The sequence below is a fragment of the Cherax quadricarinatus genome, chromosome 97 (genome assembly GCF_038502225.1).
Source record: "Cherax quadricarinatus isolate ZL_2023a chromosome 97, ASM3850222v1, whole genome shotgun sequence".
In the NCBI taxonomy this organism is placed as follows: Eukaryota; Metazoa; Arthropoda; class Malacostraca; order Decapoda; family Parastacidae; genus Cherax; species Cherax quadricarinatus.
Genome location: NC_091388.1, coordinates 7,710,853 through 7,730,852, shown reverse-complemented (window position 1 = coordinate 7,730,852; position 20,000 = coordinate 7,710,853).

Genomic DNA, 20,000 nt, shown 5'->3' with positions numbered 1-20,000 from the left:
GGAAGTCAAAGACACGACAAGAGGAAGTCTAAAAGACGACAAGAGGAAGTCAAATACCCGAAGCGCCAGAGCCCCAAAGAGTTTATAGCCTCAAATATTTCGCTAATGACGTTTTCTGAACTCAAATCAGGCACTTAGAGCCCCTACGGAACTCTGTGATCGTAGTGTGTGATTACATAGAGTGAATACCGTGTTGGATGAACATTATACACACCACCGGGTTATTGATAATACCTAATTATAGAGGATTTAATATATAGTAGACGGCAGGTACGTTTAAGCGGGTGTTATAAGGGAACTTCATAGTGCAGTTGGGAGAGGAGAATCCTGCTCCTCTCTGTGAAGGTTCTCGATTCAAGGAACTGAAGTTCACCTTCCTTACTTCGCGCCCCCTCTGGGTTTACTGCTTTTTCATGAATATTAATAAAACAATAATATATATAATAAAAATAAAAGTCTCGACAAGAATAATAATAAAAACAACAACAACGATAATAATAATAATAATAATAATAATAATAATAATAATAATTTAGGTATATGCAGTCCTTTCTCATTCATTACTATCCTCACCTCCTGCTGCTCACTGCTTCCCTCTATCCCACACTGCAAGCTTCTGCAACACTAGTAACACCCTCATCTTCTTGCAACACTGCCAACGAGGTGCAAAGTGCTCGTTAATAATCTCCAATTCCTGACTATTACCCTCATAGAGCTGCACACAAGAATTGTGTTGTTTTAGCATGGAAGAGAGCGTACGAGGGCCCGTGTGAGAGCATGGTAGAGCTTGAGAAGGAAGGAAGGAAGGAAGGAAGGCAGGAAGGAAGGTAGGTAGGTAGGTAGGTAGGTAGGTAGGTAGGTAGACAGGTAGGTAGGTAGGTAGGTAGGTAGGTAGGTAGGTAGGTAGGTAGGTAGGTAGGTGGGTGGGTGGGTCGGTACTCACCTAGTTGAGATTGCAGGGGTCGAGTCCAAGCTCCTGGCCCCGTGTGTGTGTGTGTGTGTGTGTGTGTGTGTGTGTGAGAGAGAGAGAGAGAGAGAGAGAGAGAGAGAGAGAGAGAGAGAGAGAGAGAGAGAGAGAGAGAGAGAGAGAGAGAGAGAGAGAGAGAGAGAGAGAGAGTGCGAGAGCATTAGAAAGTGTGGGGCGACTGAGAAAGAGTGAGAGAACGTGAGAAAAAGTGACAGAACATAGAGTGAGAAAGCTTAAGAGGTCGTGGGAGAGCGCATGTCACCTGCGTGCAAGAGCACCCAGGTGACTTCAACAACACAGTAATCATCACTTGGAAGATAATGTCAACAGACTGCATAAAATGTAACAATGAGGGTGACAAGCGTGAACCTCGCAGTCGTAAGGTAGATTATGTGTTTCCTAGGAAGGTAGAAGAGGGAGGCAGATGTGATGGGAAAAGAGAGAGAGAGAGAGAGAGAGAGAGGCAGGTGTGTTGAGTAACATAGGGAAGGAAGGTGTGTTGGGTAAGATAGGGAGAGAAAAGAGAGGGAGGGAGGGAGGCAGGTGTGACAGATAGGATTTATTAGGGAACAAACTAGCAGGATCTCAGAGCTGGTGAACACATGTCATCCACCCAGCTACTCTTATCTCAACTCATCTAGTGATTCCGTGCCTTCAACAAGACCACAAAGCTTCGTCCCAGTGGCTACCCCAGTGACCTACTTGTCTCAAGGACAAACACCTTACACACCTATCTAGTCAAGCTGAACACGAACATGAGAAGCCAGACTATCAGTATCCTGTCGGCCAACATTAGAGGCTTCATTACCAATGTTGGTGATTTCACAGTTTTGTGGGCACTCGTCTTGACATGATCGCCGTTGTTGAGACATTTTTAGACGACAGGACTCCGGAAAATTTTGTTTGAATTCCTGGCTATATGGATGCTACGAGACGGGCACAGTGTAAATGGCTTTCTCTGTGGAAAGGGGTAAGTATAGTCCCTGTTCAGGAAAGAAGAAGAGCAGAGCGAAAATCTTAACTACAGACCAGTGTCACTCCTGTTATCACTGGTAAGATTCTTGAAACAATAATCGTATAGCAAATGACAGTATTTTTCGACCACCACTCTCTGTGCCGGTCAATATGACTTCAGAAAAGGTCACTCCGCAGCTGATTTTGTTAAACCTCAACACTGAAAAGGTCACTCCGCAGCTGATTTTGTTAAACCTCAACACTGAAAAGGTCACTCCGCAGCTGATTTAGTTAAAGCTCAACACTATGTGACACCAGCCACTGGATGAATCCAAAATCAGCCGTGTAGTAGCACTGGACATTGCAGGTTTGCGAGTACGGCATCAGGGACTCCTGGCTAAACTGCAAGCACTAGTAGTCTCTTGAAAAAAAAAATAAAACTTAAGACAAGGAGTCTCTAGCTCTGCACTATGCTCTACCTTCAAGGTAGATTTCTAAGAGCAGTTCTCAATGGGACGGAGTCAAAACAATAGGTATCAGTGTTCCGCAGGGAAGTGTGCTTGGCCCGTTGCTATGGAATGTCTACTTCAATGACTTTAACCTCATCCCAGAATCCAATGCCAATGCAAATGACTGTACTCTGATATTTATTTATCCAAGATAGTAAATGCCAACTGCTCTCAGTTACATCATTCACCCGCTTACAGTTATATCAGCCTGAGAGAACGATGGCAGGGTAACATTTGCTTCTGGGAAAACACTACTGATGCTGGTCTCTCAGCACCATGATGTTAACGCTGGAGCGGTGGTAACAATGAATGGGAGTGTGTTGGAACTCGGAGATTACGTGCATATCCTACATAAGAAATTCTATTCCAATCTATGAAGAGCTACGTGGTAAATCCTGCAAGCAAGGCTGCCTAGAAGCTAACAGCATTGAGGCGTAGCTCGTACCTGCTCGACAGCAAAGGTCGCAAAACTCTGCATGTGGCACAAGTACACTCACACCTTGAGTATACACCATTCTTGGATTGCTTGCCTTACCTCTTGTTTCATGTACGACTTTAGGGGAGAACAGAGAACCAAGCAAGAAGACCTGGATAAATCTGTTATTCCAGCCTTCAACAAACCAAACTGATGTGGGTGGCCTTACTGTTATGTACAAGGTCAATACTGTCAAGGTACCACACTCGGCTCCGCTTCGCGGACAGTGAGAAGACAGCTGCTATACCACCAGTAAGACAGCAAACAGCAACTACATTCTGGCTGTACCCTTCTCAAAAACATCACTTGATCTGACATGTTTCATAACAATAAAAAGGCTTTCAGGTAGCTGAGGCAGACAACAACTCTTAACTTATAAATAAAGATAGGAAGACTTAACCTAACCCTGTGCATCCCTTGTGTAGAGAGAGAGAAATCTCCCCTACCATCTCGTTCATTTTAATAATCACCAGTGTGCCTCTTTCTTGTACTGCATTTCATCTTCATTGCTTGTTTAACTAAGTACCTCTTTCCTGCCCACCCTCTCCTTCTCTCTAATTTTCTCGTTTCTTTCTCTTAAAGGAGCAGTTTCCATGATGAGCTGAACCACCTTCCAGTTTTTAAGGTATCATGCCAGTGAGTGCTACTGCCTGCCACCTTGCTACTGAGTGCTACTGCCTGCCACCTTGCTGCTGAGTGCTACTGCCTGCCACCTTGCTACTGAGTGCTACTGCATGCCACCTTGCTACTGAGTGCTACTGCCTGCAACCTTGCTAATGAGTGCTACTGCCTGCCACCTTGCTACTGAGTGCTACTGCCTGCCACCTTGCTAATGAGTGCTACTGCCTGCCACCTTGCTACTGAGTGCTACTGCCTGCCACCTTGCTAATGAGTGCTACTGCCTGCCACCTTGCTACTGAGTGCTACTGCCTGCCACCTTGTTTCTGAGTGCTACTGCCTGCCATCTTGCTACTGAGTGCTACTGCCTGCCACCTTGCTACTGAGTGCTACTGCCTGCCATCTTGCTACTGAGTGCTACTGCCCGCCACCTTGTTTCTGAGTGCTACTGCCTGCCACCTTGCTTCTGAGTGCTACTGCCTGCCACCTTGCTGCTGAGTGCTACTGCCTGCCACCTTGCTACTGATTGCTACTGCCTGCCACCTTGTTACTGAGTGCTACTGCCTGCCACCTTGCTACTGAGTGCTACTGATTGCCACCTTGCTACTGAGTGCTACTGCCTGCCACCTTGCTACTGAGTGCTACTGCCTGCCATCTTGCTACTGAGTGCTACTGCCTGCCACCTTGCTACTGAGTGTTACTGCCTGCCACCTTGCTGCTGAGTGCTACTGCCTGCAACCTTGCTACTGAGTGCTACTGCCTGCCACCTTGCTACTGAGTGCTACTGCCTGCCACCTTGCTACTGAGTGCTACTGCCTGCCACCTTGCTTCTGATTGCTACTGCCTGCCACCTTGCTTCTGAGTGCTACGGCCTGCCACCTTGCTACTGAATGCTACTGCCTGCCACCTTGCTACTGATTGCTACTGCCTGCCACCTTGCTACTGAGTGCTACTGCCTGCCACCTTGCTTCAGAGTGCTACTGCCTGCCACCTTGCTACTGAGTGCTACTGCCTGCCACCTTGCTACTGAGTGCTACTGCCTGCCACCATGCTACTGAGTGCTACTGCCTGCCACCTTGCTTCTGAGTGCTACTGCCTGCCACCTTGCTACTGAGTGCTACTGCCTGCCACCTTGCTACTGAGTGCTACTGCCTGCCACCTTGCTACTGATTGCTACTGCCTGCCACCTTGCTACTGAGTGCTACTGATTGCCACCTTGCTACTGAGTGCTACTGCCTGCCACCTTGCTACTGAGTGCTACTGCCTGCCACCTTGCTACTGAGTGCAACTGCCTGCCATCTTGTTACTGAGTGCTACTGCCTGCCACCTTGCTAATGAGTGCTACTGAGTGCTACTGCCTGCCACCTTGCTACTGAGTGCTACTGCCTGCCACCTTGCTACTGAGCGCTACTGCCTGCCACCTTGCTACTGAGTGCTACTGCCTGCCACCTTGCTACTGAGTGCTACTGCCTGCCACCTTGTAACTGAGTGCTACTGCCTGCCACCTCGGTTCTGAGTGCTACTGCCTGCCACCTTGCTACTGAGTGCTACTGTCTGCCACCTTGCTACTGAGTACTAGTGCCTGCCACCTTGCTACTGAGTGCTACTGCCTGCCACCTTGCTACTGAGTGCTACTACCTGCCACCTTGCTACTGAGTGCTACTGCCTGCCACCTTGTTGCTGAGTGCTACTGCCTGCCACCTTGCTTCTGAGGGCTACTGCCTGCCACCTTGCTACTGAGTGCTACTGCCTGCCACCTTGCTACTGAGTGCTACTGCCTGCCACCTTGCTACTGAGTGCTACTGCCTGCCACCTTGCTTCTGAGTGCTACTGCCTGCCACCTTGCTACTGAGTACTACTGCCTGCCACCTTGCTACTGAGTGCTACTGCCTGAAAACTTGCTACTGAGTACTACTGCCTGCCACCTTGCTTCTGAGTGCTACTGCCTGCCACCTTGCTACTGAGTACTACTGCCTGCCACCTTGCTACTGAGTGCTACTGCCTGCCACCTTGCTACTGAGTACTACTGCATGCCACCTTGCTACTGAGTGCTACTGCCTGCCACCTTGCTACTGAGTGCTACTGCCTGCCACCTTGCTACTGAGTGCTACTTCCTGCCACCTTGCTACTGAGTGCTACTGCATGCCACCTTGCTACTGAGTGCTACTGCCTGCCACCTTGCTAATGAGTGCTACTGCCTGCCACCTTGCTACTGAGTGCTACTGCCTGCCACCTTGCTACTGAGTGCTACTGCCTGCCACCTTGCTACTGAGTGCTACTGCCTGCCACCTTGTTACTGAGTGCTACTGCCTGCCACCTTGCTTCTGAGTGCTACTGCCTGCCACCTTGCTACTGAGTGCTACTGCCTGCCACCTTGCTACTGAGTGCTACTGCCTGCCACCTTGCTACTGAGTGCTACTGCCTGCCACCTTGCTACTGAGTGCTACTGCCTGCCACCTTGTAACTGAGTGCTACTGCCTGCCACCTTGCTTCTGAGTGCTACTGCCTGCCACCTTGCTACTGAGTGCTACTGCCTGCCACCTTGCTACTGAGTACTAGTGTCTGCCACCTTGCTACTGAGTGCAACTGCCTGCCACCTTGCTACTGAGTGCTACTGCCTGCCACCTTGCTACTGAGTGCTACTGAGTGCTACTGCCTGCCACCTTGTTGCTGAGTGCTACTGCCTGCCACCTTGCTTCTGAGTGCTACTGCATGCCACCTTGCTACTGAGTGCTACTGCCTGCCACCTTGCTACTGAGTGCTACTGCCTGCCACCTTGCTACTGAGTGCTACTGCCTGCCACCTTGCTACTGAGTGCTACTGAGTGCTACTGCCTGCCACCTTGTTGCTGAGTGCTACTGCCTGCCACCTCGCTACTGAGTGCTACTGCGTGCCACCTTGCTACTGAGTGCTACTGCCTGCCACCTTGCTACTGAGTGCTACTGCCTGCCACCTTGTTGCTGAGTGCTACTGCCTGCCACCTTGCAACTGAGTGCTACTGCCTGCCACCTTGCTACTGAGTGCTACTGCCTGCCACCTTGCTACTGAGTGCTACTGCCTGCCACCTTGCTTCTGAGTGCTACTGCATGCCACCTTGCTACTGAGTGCTACTGCATGCCACCTTGCTACTGAGTGTTACTGCCTGCCACCTTGCTACTGAGTGCTACTGCCTGCCACCTTGCTACTGAGTGCTACTGCCTGCCACCTTGCTTCTGAGTGCTACTGCCTGCCACCTTGCTACTGAGTACTACTGCCTGCCACCTTGCTACTGAGTGCTACTGCCTGAAAACTTGCTACTGAGTGCTACTGCCTGAAACATTGCTACTGAGTGCTACTGCCTGCCACCTTGCTACTGAGTGCTACTGCCTGCCACCTTGATACTGAGTGCTACTGCCTGCCACCTTGCTACTGAGTGCTACTGCCTGCCACCTTGCTACTGAGTGCTACTGCCTGCCACCTTGTTGCTGAGTGCTACTGCCTGCCACCTTGCTTCTGAGTGCTACTGCATGCCACCTTGCTACTGAGTGCTACTGCATGCCACCTTGCTACTGAGTGCTACTGCCTGCCACCTTGCTTCTGAGTGCTACTGCCTGCCACCTTGCTACTGAGTACTACTGCCTGCCACCTTGCTACTGAGTGCTACTGCCTGAAAACTTGCTACTGAGTGCTACTGCCTGAAACCTTGCTACTGAGTGCTACTGCCTGCCACCTTGCTACTGAGTGCTACTGCCTGCCACCTTGCTACTGAGTACTAGTGCCTGCCACCTTGCTACTGAGTGCAACTGCCTGCCACCTTGCTACTGAGTGCTACTGCCTGCCACCTTGCTACTGAGTGCTACTGCCTGCCACCTTGTTGCTGAGTGCTACTGCCTGCCACCTTGCTTCTGAGTGCTACTGCCTGCCACCTTGCTACTGACTGCTACTGCCTGCCACCTTGCTACTGAGTGCTACTGCCTGCCACCTTGCTACTGCCTGCCACCTTGCTTCTGAGTGCTACTGCCTGCCACCTTGCTACTGAGTACTACTGCCTGCCACCTTGCTACTGAGTGCTACTGCCTGAAAACTTGCTACTGAGTGCTACTGCCTGAAACCTTGCTACTGAGTGCTACTGCCTGCCACCTTGCTACTGATTGCTACTGCCTGCCACCTTGCTACTGAGTGCTACTTCCTGCCACCTTGCTACTGAGTGCTACTGCATGCCACCTTGCTACTGAGTGCTACTGCCTGCCACCTTGCTACTGAGTGCTACTGCATGCCACCTTGCTACTGAGTGCTACTGAATGCAACCTTGCTACTGAGTGCTACTGCCTGCCACCTTGCTACTGAGTGCTACTGATTGCCACATTGCTACTGAGTGCTACTGCCTGCCACCTTGCTACTGAGTGCTACTGCATGCCACCTTAATACTGAGTACTACCGCCTGCCACTTTGCTACTGAGTGCTACTGCCTGCCACCTTGCTACTGAGTGCTACTGCCTGCCACCTTGCTACTGAGTGCTACTGCCTGCCATCTTGCTACTGAGTGCTACTGCCTGCCACCTTGCTACTGAGTGCTACTGCATGCCACATTGCTACTGAGTGCTACTGCCTGCCACCTTGCTACTGAGTGCTACTGCCTGCCACCTTGCTACTGAGTGCTACTGCCTACCACCTTGCTTCTGAGTGCTACTGCCTGCCACCTTGCTACTGAGTGCTACTGCCTGCCACCTTGCTAGTGAGTGCTACTGCCTGCCACCTTGCTAGTGAGTGCTACTGCCTGCCACCTTGTTACTGAGTGCTACTGCCTGCCACCTTGCTACTGAGTGCTACTGCCTGCCACCTTGATACTGAGTGCTACTGCCTGCCACCTTGCTAGTGAGTGCTACTGCCTGCCACCTTGCTACTGAGTGCTACTGCCTGCCTCCTTGTTACTGAGTGCTACTGCCTGCCACCTTGATACTGAGTGCTACTACCTGAAACCTTGCCACTGAGTGCTACTGCCTGCCGCCTTGCTACTGAGTGCTACTGCCTGCCACCTTGCTACTGAGTGCTACTGCATGCCACCTTGCTACTGAGTGCTACTGCCTGCCACCTTGCTACTGAGTGCTACTACCCACCACCTTGCTTCTGAGTGCTACTGCCTGCCACCTTGCTACTGAGTGCTACTACCCACCACCTTGCTTCTGAGTGCTACTGCCTGCAACCTTGCTACTGAGTGCTACTGCATGCCACCTTGCGACTGAGTGCTACTGCATGCCACCTTGCTACTGATTGCTACTGCCTGCCACCTTGCTACTGAGTGCTACTTCCTTCCACCTTGCTACTGAGTGCTACTTCCTTCCACCTTGCTACTGAGTGCTACTGCCTGCCACCTTGCTACTGAGTGCTACTGCCTGCCACCTTGCTACTGAGTGCTACTGCCTGCCACCTTGCTTCTGAGTGCTACTGCCTGCCACCTTGCTACTGAGTGCTACTGCCTGCCACCTTGCTACTGACTGCTACTACCCACCACCTTGCTACTGAGCGCTACTGCCTGCCACCTTGCTACTGAGCGCTACTACCCACCACCTTGCTACTGAGTGCTACTGCCTGCCACCTTGCTAATGAGCGCTACTACCTGCCACCTTGCTACTGAGTGCTACTGCCTGCACCCTTGCTACTGAGTGCTACTGCCTGCCACCTTGCTACTGAGCGCTACTGCCTGCCACCTTGCTACTGAGTGCTACTGCATGCCACCTTGCTACTGAGTGCTACTGCATGCCACCTTGCTACTGAGTGCTACTGCCTGCCACCTTGCTACTGAGTGCTACTGCCTGCCACCTTGCTACTGAGTGCTACTGCATGCCACCTTGCTACTGAGTGCTACTGCATGCCACCTTGCTACTGAGTGCTACTGCATGCCACCTTGCTACTGAGTGCTACTGCCTGCCACCTTGTTACTGAGTGCTACTGCATGCCACCTTGCTACTGAGTGCCACTGCCTGCCACCTTGCTACTGAGTGCTACTGCATGCCACCTTGCTACTGAGTGCTACTGCCTGCCACTTTGCTACTGAGTGCTACTGCCTGCCAGCTTGCTACTGAGTGCTACTGCCTGCCACCATGCTACTGAGTGCTACTGCCTGCCACCTTGCTACTGAGTGCTACTGCCTGCCACCTTGTTTTTGAGTGCTACTACCTGTCACCTTGCTTTTGAGTGCTACTGCCCGCCATCTTGCTTTTGAGTGCTACTGCCTACCACCTTGCTACTGAGTGCGACTGACTGCTACCTTGCTTCTGAATGCTACTGACTGCCCACTTGCTTCTGAATGCTACTGACTGCCCACTTGCTTCTGAATGCTACTGACTGCCCACTTGCTTCTGAGTGCTACTGCCTGCCACCTTGCTACTGAGTGCTACTGCCTGCCACCTTGCTTCTGAATGCTACTGCCTGCCACCTTGCTTCTGAGTGCTACTGCCTGCCACCTTGCTACTGAGTGCTACTGCCTGCCACCTTGCTTCTGAGTGCTACTGCCTGCCACCTTGCTACTGAGTGCTACTGCATGCCACCTTGCTAGTGAGTGCTACTGCCTGCCACCTTGCTACTGAGTGCTACTGCCTGCCACCTTGCTACTGAGTGCTACTGCATGCCACCTTGCTTCTGAGTGCTACTGCCTGCCACCTTGCTTCTGAGTGCTACTACCCACCACCTTGCTACTGAGTGCTACTGCATGCCACCTTGCTACTGAGTGCTACTGCCTGCCACCTTGCTACTGAGTGCTACTGCATGCCACCTTGCTACTGAGTGCTACTGCATGCCACCTTGCTTCTGAGTGCTACTCCCTGCCACCTTCCTAATGAGTGCTACTGCATGCCACCTTGCTTCTGAGTGCTACTGCCTGCCACCTTCCTAATGAGTGCTACTGCCTCCCACCTTGCTACTGAGTGCTACTGCATGCCACCTTGCTACTGAGTGCTACTGCATGCCACCTTGCTTCTGAGTGCTACTCCCTGCCACCTTCCTAATGAGTGCTACTGCATGCCACCTTGCTTCTGAGTGCTACTGCCTGCCACCTTCCTAATGAGTGCTACTGCCTGCCACCTTGCTACTGAGTGCTACTGCATGCCACCTTGCTACTGAGTGCTACTGCCTGCCACCTTGCTACTGAGTGCTACTGCCTGCCACCTTCCTAATGAGTGCTACTGCCTGCCACCTTGCTACTGAGTGCTACTGCCTGCCACCTTGCTACTGAGTGCTACTACCCACCAACTTGTTACTGAGTGCTACTGCCTGCCACCTTGCTACTGAGTGCTACTGCCTGCCACCTTGCTACTGAGTGCTACTGCCTGCCACCTTGCTACTGAGTGCTACTGCCTGCCACCTTGCTACTGAGTGCTACTACCCACCACCTTGCTACTGAGTGCTACTGCCTGCCACCTTGCTACTGAGTGCTACTGCCTGCCACCTTGCTACTGAGTGCTACTACCCACCACCTTGCTACTGATTGCCACTGCCTGCCACCTTGCTACTGAGTGCTACTGCCTGCCACCTTGCTACTGAGTGCTACTGCCTGCCACCTTGCTACTGAGTGCTACTACCCACCACCTTGCTACTGAGTGCTACTGCCTGCCACCTTGCTACTGAGTGCTACTGCCTGCCACCTTGCTACTGAGTGCTACTGCCTGCCACCTTGCTACTGAGTGCTACTGCCTGCCACCTTGCTACTGAGTGCTACTGCCTGCCACCTTGCTACTGAGTGCTACTACCCACCACCTTGCTACTGAGTGCTACTGCCTGTAACCATGGTAATGAGTGCTACTGCCTGCCACCTTGCTACTGAGTGCTACTGCCTGCCACCTTGCTACTGAGTGCTACTGCCTGCCACCTTGCTACTGAGTGCTACTGCCTGCCACCTTGCTACTGAGTGCTACTGCCTGCCACCTTGCTACTGAGTGCTACTGCCTGCCACCTTGCTACTGAGTGCTACTGCCTGCCACCTTGCTACTGAGTGCTACTGCCTGCCACCTTGCTACTGAGTGCTACTGCATGCCACCTTGCTACTGAGTGCTACTGCCTGCCACCTTGCTACTGAGTACTGAGTGCTACTGCCTGCCACCTTGCTACTGAATGCTACTGCTACTGCATGCCACCTTGCTACTGAGTGCTACTGCTTGCCACCTTGCTACTGAGTGCTACTGCCTGCCACCTTGCTACTGAGTGCTACTGCCTGCCACCTTGCTACTGAGTGCTACTGCCTGCCACCTTGCTACTGAGTGCTACTGCCTGCCACCTTGCTACTGAGTGCTACTGCCTGCCACCTTGCTACTGAGTGCTACTGCATGCCACCTTGCTACTGAGTGCTACTGCCTGCCACCTTGCTACTGAGTGCTACTGCATGCCACCTTTCTACTGAGTGCTACTGCTTGCCACCTTTCTACTGAGTGCTACTGCTTGCCACCTTGCTACTGAGTGCTACTGCCTGCCACCTTGCTACTGAGTGCTACTGCCTGCCACCTTGCTACTGAGTGCTACTGCCTGCTACCTTGCTACTGAGTGCTACTGCCTGCCACCTTGCTACTGAGTGCTACTGCCTGCCACCTTGCTACTGAGTGCTACTGCCTGCCACCTTGCTACTGAGTGCTACTGCCTGCCACCTTGCTACTGAGTGCTACTGCCTGCCACCTTGCTACTGAGTGCTACTGCCTGCCACGTTGCTACTGAGTGCTTCTGCCTGCCACCTTGCTTCTGAGTGCTTCTGCCTGCCACCTTGCTTCTGAGTGCTACTACCCACCACCTTGCTTCTCAGTGCTACTGCCTTCCTCCTTGCTACTGAGTGCTACTGCCTACCACCTTGCTACTGAGTGCTACTGCCTACCACCTTGCTTCTGAGTGCTACTGCCTGCCACCTTGCTACTGAGTGCTACTACCCACCCCTTGCTACTGAGTTCTACTGCCTGCCACCTTGCTTCTGAGTGCTACTACCCACCACCTTGCTTCTGAGTGCTACTGCCTGCCACCTTGCTACTGAGTGCTACTACCTGCCACCTCGCCTCTGGTTACTGCCTATCTCAGCATTTATCATATTGCAGACCTGCAGCTCTTTACGTTCCAAAGATTCCCCCGTTTCTCTTGAGCCTGCTAGGAAATTCACCTCTCTCTCTCTTTCTCTCTCTCTCTCTTTCTCTCTCTCTCTCTCTCTCTCTCTCTCTCTCTCTCTCTCTCTCTCTCTCTCTCTCAAGCCTGCTAAAAGATTCACCTGTCTACCTTTCTCTAAATCCTACTTAGATACTGACCCCTCTCCCTTAACTCTGCTAAGAGATTCACCTGTCTCTCTCTAAACCCTGCTAAAAGATTCATGTCTCTCACTATCTCTAAATGTTACTACAGCATCTGCACGTCTGCACGCCGCCTTCTCTTCTGCTCAACAAATGACACGTTGCACTCACTTGTTCAGTCTTCTCTAGGCACAGAATTTTTCGTTTTCAGCTTTTGGAAACTAATAATTTAGACTAATTTATTATACATTTCTCACAAAACATGCAATTAATTAGGGAACAATTTCTGAAGGAATTTACAAGAAATGTGATGAGGAAAGTCTTACTAAATGTCTCGTTCCAGTTACTGTTTCCACAGATTTGAAACCAGCCATAAAGTGGACTCACTTTCTCCCCGCCATTTTGTTTTCCTGACCAACCACTGAGTAAAACACAGCCCCCACTAAACCAGACCCATCACTGTACAACACGAAACACAGTCCCCACTAAACCAGACCCATCACTGTACAACACGAAACACAGTCCCCACTAAACCAGACCCATCACTGTACAACACGAAACACGGTCCTCACTAAACTAGGCCGATCACTGTACAACACGAAACACAGCCCCCACGAAGCCAGACCCATCACTGTACAACACGAAACGCAGCCCCCACTAAACCAGACCCATCACTGTACAACACGAAACACAGCCCCCACTAAACAAGACCCATCACTGTACAACACGAAACACAGCCCCCACGAAGCCAGACCCATCACTGTACAACACGAAACACAGCCCCCACTAAGCCAGACCCATCACTATACAAAACAAAACACAGCCCCCACTAAGCCATACCCATCACTGTACAAAACAAAACACAGCCCCCACTAAGCCAGACCCATCACTATACAACACGAAACACAGCCCCTACTAAGCCAGACCCATCACTATACAACACGAAACACAGCCCCTACTAAGCCAGACCCATCACTATACAACACGAAACACAGCCCCTACTAAGCCAGACCCATCACTGTACAACACGAAACACAGCCCCTACTAAGCCAGACCCATCACTGTACAACACGAAACACAGCCCCTACTAAGCCAGACCCATCACTATACAACACGAAACACAGCCCCTACTAAGCCAGACCCATCACTGTACAACACGAAACACAGCCCCCACTAAGCCAGACCCATCACTGTACAACACGAAACACAGCCCCTACTAAGCCAGACCCATCACTATACAACACGAAACACAGCCCCCACTAAGCCAGACCCATCACTGTACAACACGAAACACAGCCCCCACTAAGCCAGACCCATCACTGTACAACACGAAACACAGCCCCCACTAAGCCAGACCCATCACTGTACAACACGAAACACAGCCCCCACTAAGCCAGACCCATCACTATACAACACGAAACACAGCCCCCACTAAGCCAGACCCATCACTGTACAACACGAAACACAGCCCCCACTAAGCCAGACCCATCACTGTACAACACGAAACACAGCCCCCACTAAGCCAGACCCATCACTATACAAAACAAAACACAGCCCCCACTAAGCCAGACCCATCACTGTACAAAACAAAACACAGCCCCCACTAAGCCAGACCCATCACTATACAACACGAAACACAGCCCCTACTAAGCCAGACCCATCACTATACAACACGAAACACAGCCCCTACTAAGCCAGACCCATCACTATACAACACGAAACACAGCCCCTACTGAGCCAGACCGATCACTGTACAACACTAAACACAGCCCCTACTAAGCCAGACCCATCACTGTACAACACGAAACACAGCCCCTACTAAGCTAGACCGATCACTATACAACACGAAACACAGTCCCCACTAAACTAGACCGATCACTGTACAACACGAAACACGGTCCCCACTAAACCAGACCCATCACTGTACAACACGAAACACAGTCCCCTACTAAGCCAGACCCATCACTATACAACACGAAACACAGCCCCCACTAAGCCAGACCCATCACTGTACAACACGAAACACAGCCCCACTAAGCCAGACCCATCACTGTACAACACGAAACACAGTCCCCACTAAGCCAGACCCATCACTATACAAAACAAAACACAGCCCCCACTAAGCCAGACCCATCACTATACAAAACGAAACACAGCCCCCACTAAGCCAGACCCATCACTATACAACACGAAACACAGCCCCCACTAAGCCAGACCCATCACTATACAACACGAAACACAGCCCCCACTAAGCCAGACCCATCACTATACAACACGAAACACAGCCCCTACTAAGCCAGACCCATCACTGTACAACACGAAACACAGCCCCTACTAAGCCAGACCCATCACTGTACAACACGAAACACAGCCCCTACTAAGCCAGACCCATCACTATACAACACGAAACACAGCCCCTACTAAGCCAGACCCATCACTGTACAACACGAAACACAGCCCCCACTAAGCCAGACCCATCACTGTACAACACGAAACACAGCCCCTACTAAGCCAGACCCATCACTATACAACACGAAACACAGCCCCCACTAAGCCAGACCCATCACTGTACAACACGAAACACAGCCCCCACTAAGCCAGACCCATCACTGTACAACACGAAACACAGCCCCCACTAAGCCAGACCCATCACTGTACAACACGAAACACAGCCCCCACTAAGCCAGACCCATCACTATACAACACGAAACACAGCCCCCACTAAGCCAGACCCATCACTGTACAACACGAAACACAGCCCCCACTAAGCCAGACCCATCACTGTACAACACGAAACACAGCCCCTACTAAGCCAGACCCATCACTGTACAACACGAAACACAGCCCCTACTAAGCCAGACCCATCACTGTACAACACGAAACACAGCCCCTACTAAGCCAGACCCATCACTGTACAACACGAAACACAGCCCCTACTAAGCCAGACCCATCACTGTACAACACGAAACACAGCCCCTACTAAGCCAGACCCATCACTGTACAAAACAAAACACAGCCCCCACTAAACCAGACCCATCACTGTACAAAACAAAACACAGCCCCCCCATAAGCTAACCCCAACATGAAGGCGGCGAGGTAAGCCACAAAGGGAGGAAATAAGGGTAGTGGGGAGAGAGTACCGATAAACCACAGAACTGAAGATTGTTGTTGGTGATAAGAGAGTGGAGAGTCATTTCTATCCTGGCGGGAGAGGAAGGGACGGAAGGAGGGACTAGCAAAGATGGTAGAGAATAGGGAAGAAAGAAAAATGGGACCGGGAAGAAAAAGAGGATTGGTAGTGACCTAAGCTCACACACTGAAGTCCGGGGCTGGATCCCCTCCTTAAGACACCTGCTGTCCATGTTCACCTAGATAAGATAAGATAAGATAAGATTTCGTTCGAATTTTTAACCCCGGAGGGTTAGCCACCCAGGATAACCCAAGAAAGTCAGTGCGTCATCGAGGACTGTCTAACTTATTTCCATTGTGGTCCTTAATCTTGTCCCCCAGGATGCGACCCACACCAGTCGACTAACACCCAGGTACCTATTTGCTGCTAGGTGAACAGGACAACAGGTGTAAGGAAACGTGTCGAATGTTTCCACCCGCCGGGAATCGAACCCGGGCCCTCCGTGTGTGAAGCGGAAGCTTTAGCCACCAGGCCACCGGGCCACTAGCAGTAAAATAGGTACATGGGTGTTAGTGGACTGGTGTGGGTCGCATCCTACCTGGAGGTTATTCCGGGGATCAACGCCCCCGCGGCCCGGTCCATGACCAGGCCTCCCGATGGATCAGGGCCTGATCAACTAGGCTGTTACTGCTGGCCGCACGCAGTCCGACGTACGAGCCACAGCCCGGCTGATCCGGCACTGACTTTAGGTATCTGTCCAGCTCTCTCTTGAAGGCAGCCGGGGACAAAATTGACCTAATTTGCGGGAAATGCTCTGCATAACAAGGGTCTTTCTATATAACAGTATGTCACTGATGTCAGCTATGGTCTGTATACCTTGTACACATACTTGTAGAAATCAAATTTATGATTTATGCAGCCTTAATGACTCTCTTGTAGCAGATAGGTTTTAAACCTAATTAACTCGCTAGTATACATATAACATTATGTAACCTACCTCCTTTAATTAGGTCCTTCACGTCTCATCTCTCACACTTTACTGCCCAGTGTTATACTTCTATACTCACTCTCATTATCCACCCTTACATATAATAATAATAATAATAATAATAATAATAATAATAATAATAATAATAATAATAATATCGTACGTTGGTTTGCGTGCAGCCAGCAGCAACAGCCTGGTTGATCAGGCTCTGATCCACCAGGAGGCCTGGTCACAGACCGGGCCGCGGGGGCGTTGACCCCCGGAACTCTCTCCAGGTAAACTCTCCGGTACATGTACAAGGTATACAGACCATAGCTGACATCAGTGACATACTATTATACAGAAAGTCACTTGTTATGCTGAGCATTTCCCGCAAATTAGGTCAGTTTTGTCACAAGATGCGACCCACACCAGTCCACTAACACCCTGGTACCCATTTTAGACTGATGGGTGAACATGGACAGCAGGTGTCTTATGGAAACACGTTCCTAATGTTTTCCAGCCGTACCAGAGGAGATTCGAACACCGGACCTCTGTGTGTGAGCTGAGTGTGCTAGCGATCGAGCTACGGGTCACTGCCTTCTTTCCACTATCTTAATCTCTTTCTTTCCCCTCTACTTCCCTCCCTCCACAATGTCCATCTCTCTCTCTCTCCCCCCTTCTCTACTTCCCTTACTCTATCATCTCCATTCTCCAGCCTTCCCTCTTTCTCTCTCACCCTCTCCCTACATTCATCCTGGAGAAGGTCGTTAGGCAGCGTGTGGCAGTTAAGAGCTGCTATAATCACCAAGCTATTGTCTTTACAGCCTTCTGTTGTATTACTGCTTGTACTGTATGGCTGTATTCTCGTTGCATTATATGCATTCACCAAATTACCCGGTTGTATTCGCCAAACTAAATTTACCGGGATCGAGGCAGAGCCCCTATAACAGACTCTTGTTGTTACTTCGACTGGTATTGCAATACTCCTGGTCCCGTTCACATATACTCTTAAATAAGACCACATATATCTGTTGTATAAGTTAAAGGCTTCAAGGACCATGGTCTCTGTGGCCCGGTCTCACACAAAGTCTCATAAATTAACTTTACTAATGAGGAACACACAAGAACGTACGAATAAACACGTCATATAAGCTTAGAAATTGATAGTTCATTATGTACATAATATCCATCCTGTGGATGGTAGTGGCTAGTTTATTGTGTACCACATATCCTTCCTGTGGATGGTAGTGGCTAGTTTATTGTGTACCTCATATCCATCCTGTGGATGGTAGTGGCTAGGTTATTGTGTACCTCATATCCATCCTGTGGATGGTAGTGGCTAGTTTATTGTGTACCTCATATCCATCCTGTGGATGGTAGTGGCTAGTTTATTGTGTACCTCATATCCATCCTGTGGATGGTAGTGGCTAGTTTATTGTGTACCTCATATCCATCCTGTGGATGGTAGTGGCTAGGTTATTGTGTACCTCATATCCATCCTGTGGATGGTAGTGGCTAGTTTATTGTGTACCTCATATCCATCCTGTGGATGGTAGTGGCTAGTTTATTGTGTACCTCATATCCATCCTGTGGATGGTAGTGGCTAGTTTATTGTGTACCTCATATCCATCCTGTGGATGGTAGTGGCTAGGTTATTGTGTACCTCATATCCATCCTGTGGATGGTAGTGGCTAGTTTATTGTGCACCTCATATCCATCCTGTGGATGGTAGTGGCTAGTTTATTGTGTACCTCATATCCATCCTGTGGATGGTAGTGGCTAGTTTATTGTGTACCTCATATCCATCCTGTGGATGGTAGTGGCTAGTTTATTGTGTACCTCATATCCATCCTGTGGATGGTAGTGGCTAGTTTATTGTGTACCTCATATCCATCCTGTGGATGAGAGGGCAACAGGAACTAGGCCCCAAAAGGGTTAACAGGAGTACATCTGATTTTTTATCTACAGTTGCCTTATTTGTTACAAGCAAACTCAAGATATTTGCTTAGTATGTCTAGTATCTTATATTATTAAGATACTTTGACATATCACATATTTTTCGAAGTTAAAACTAACAAAATGAGAAACAAAATAATATTTAGGAATGTTTAATGAGGAAGAGACTTGTTTATTTACATGAAATTTATGAGTAATTTAAAAGGTCATACCACAGTCACAACGTAAAGGTCATACCACAGTCACAACGTAAAGGTCATACCACAGTCACAACGTAAAGGTCATACCACAGTCACAACGTAAAGGTCATACCACAGTCACAACGTAAAGGTCATACCACAGTCACAACGTAAAGGTTATACCACAGTCACAACGTAAAGGTCATACCACAGTCACAACGTAAAGGTCATACCACAGTCACAACGTAAAAAGTCATACCACAGTCACAACTTACAAGGTCATACCACAGTCACAACTTACAAGGTCATACCACAGTCACAACGTAAAGGTCATACAACAGTCACAACTTTAAGGTCATACCACAGTCACAACGTAATAGGTCATACCACAGTCACAACTTTAAGGTCATACCAGTCACAACGTAATAGGTCATACCACAGTCACAACTTTAAGGTCATACCAGTCACAACGTAATAGGTCATACCACAGTCACAACTTACAAGGTCATACCACAGTCACAACGTAAAGGTCATACCACAGTCACAACGTAATAGGTCATACCACAGTCACAACTTAAAAGGTCATACCACAGTCACAACTTAAAAGGTCATACCACAGTCACAACTTTAAGGTCATACCACAGTCACAACGTAAAAGGTCATACCACAGTCACAACTTTAAGGTCATACCACAGTCACAACTTACAAGGTCATACCACAGTCACAACTTTAAGGTCATACCACAGTCACAACTTTAAGGTCATACCACAGTCACAACTTACAAGGTCATACCACAGTCACAACTTTAAGGTCATACCACAGTCACAACTTTAAGGTCATACCACAGTCACAACTTACAAGGTCATACCACAGTCACAACTTACAAGGTCATACCACAGTCACAACTTACAAGGTCATACCACAGTCACAACTTACAAGGTTATACCACAGTCACAACTTACAAGGTCATACCACAGTCATAACTTACAAGGTCATACCACAGTCACAA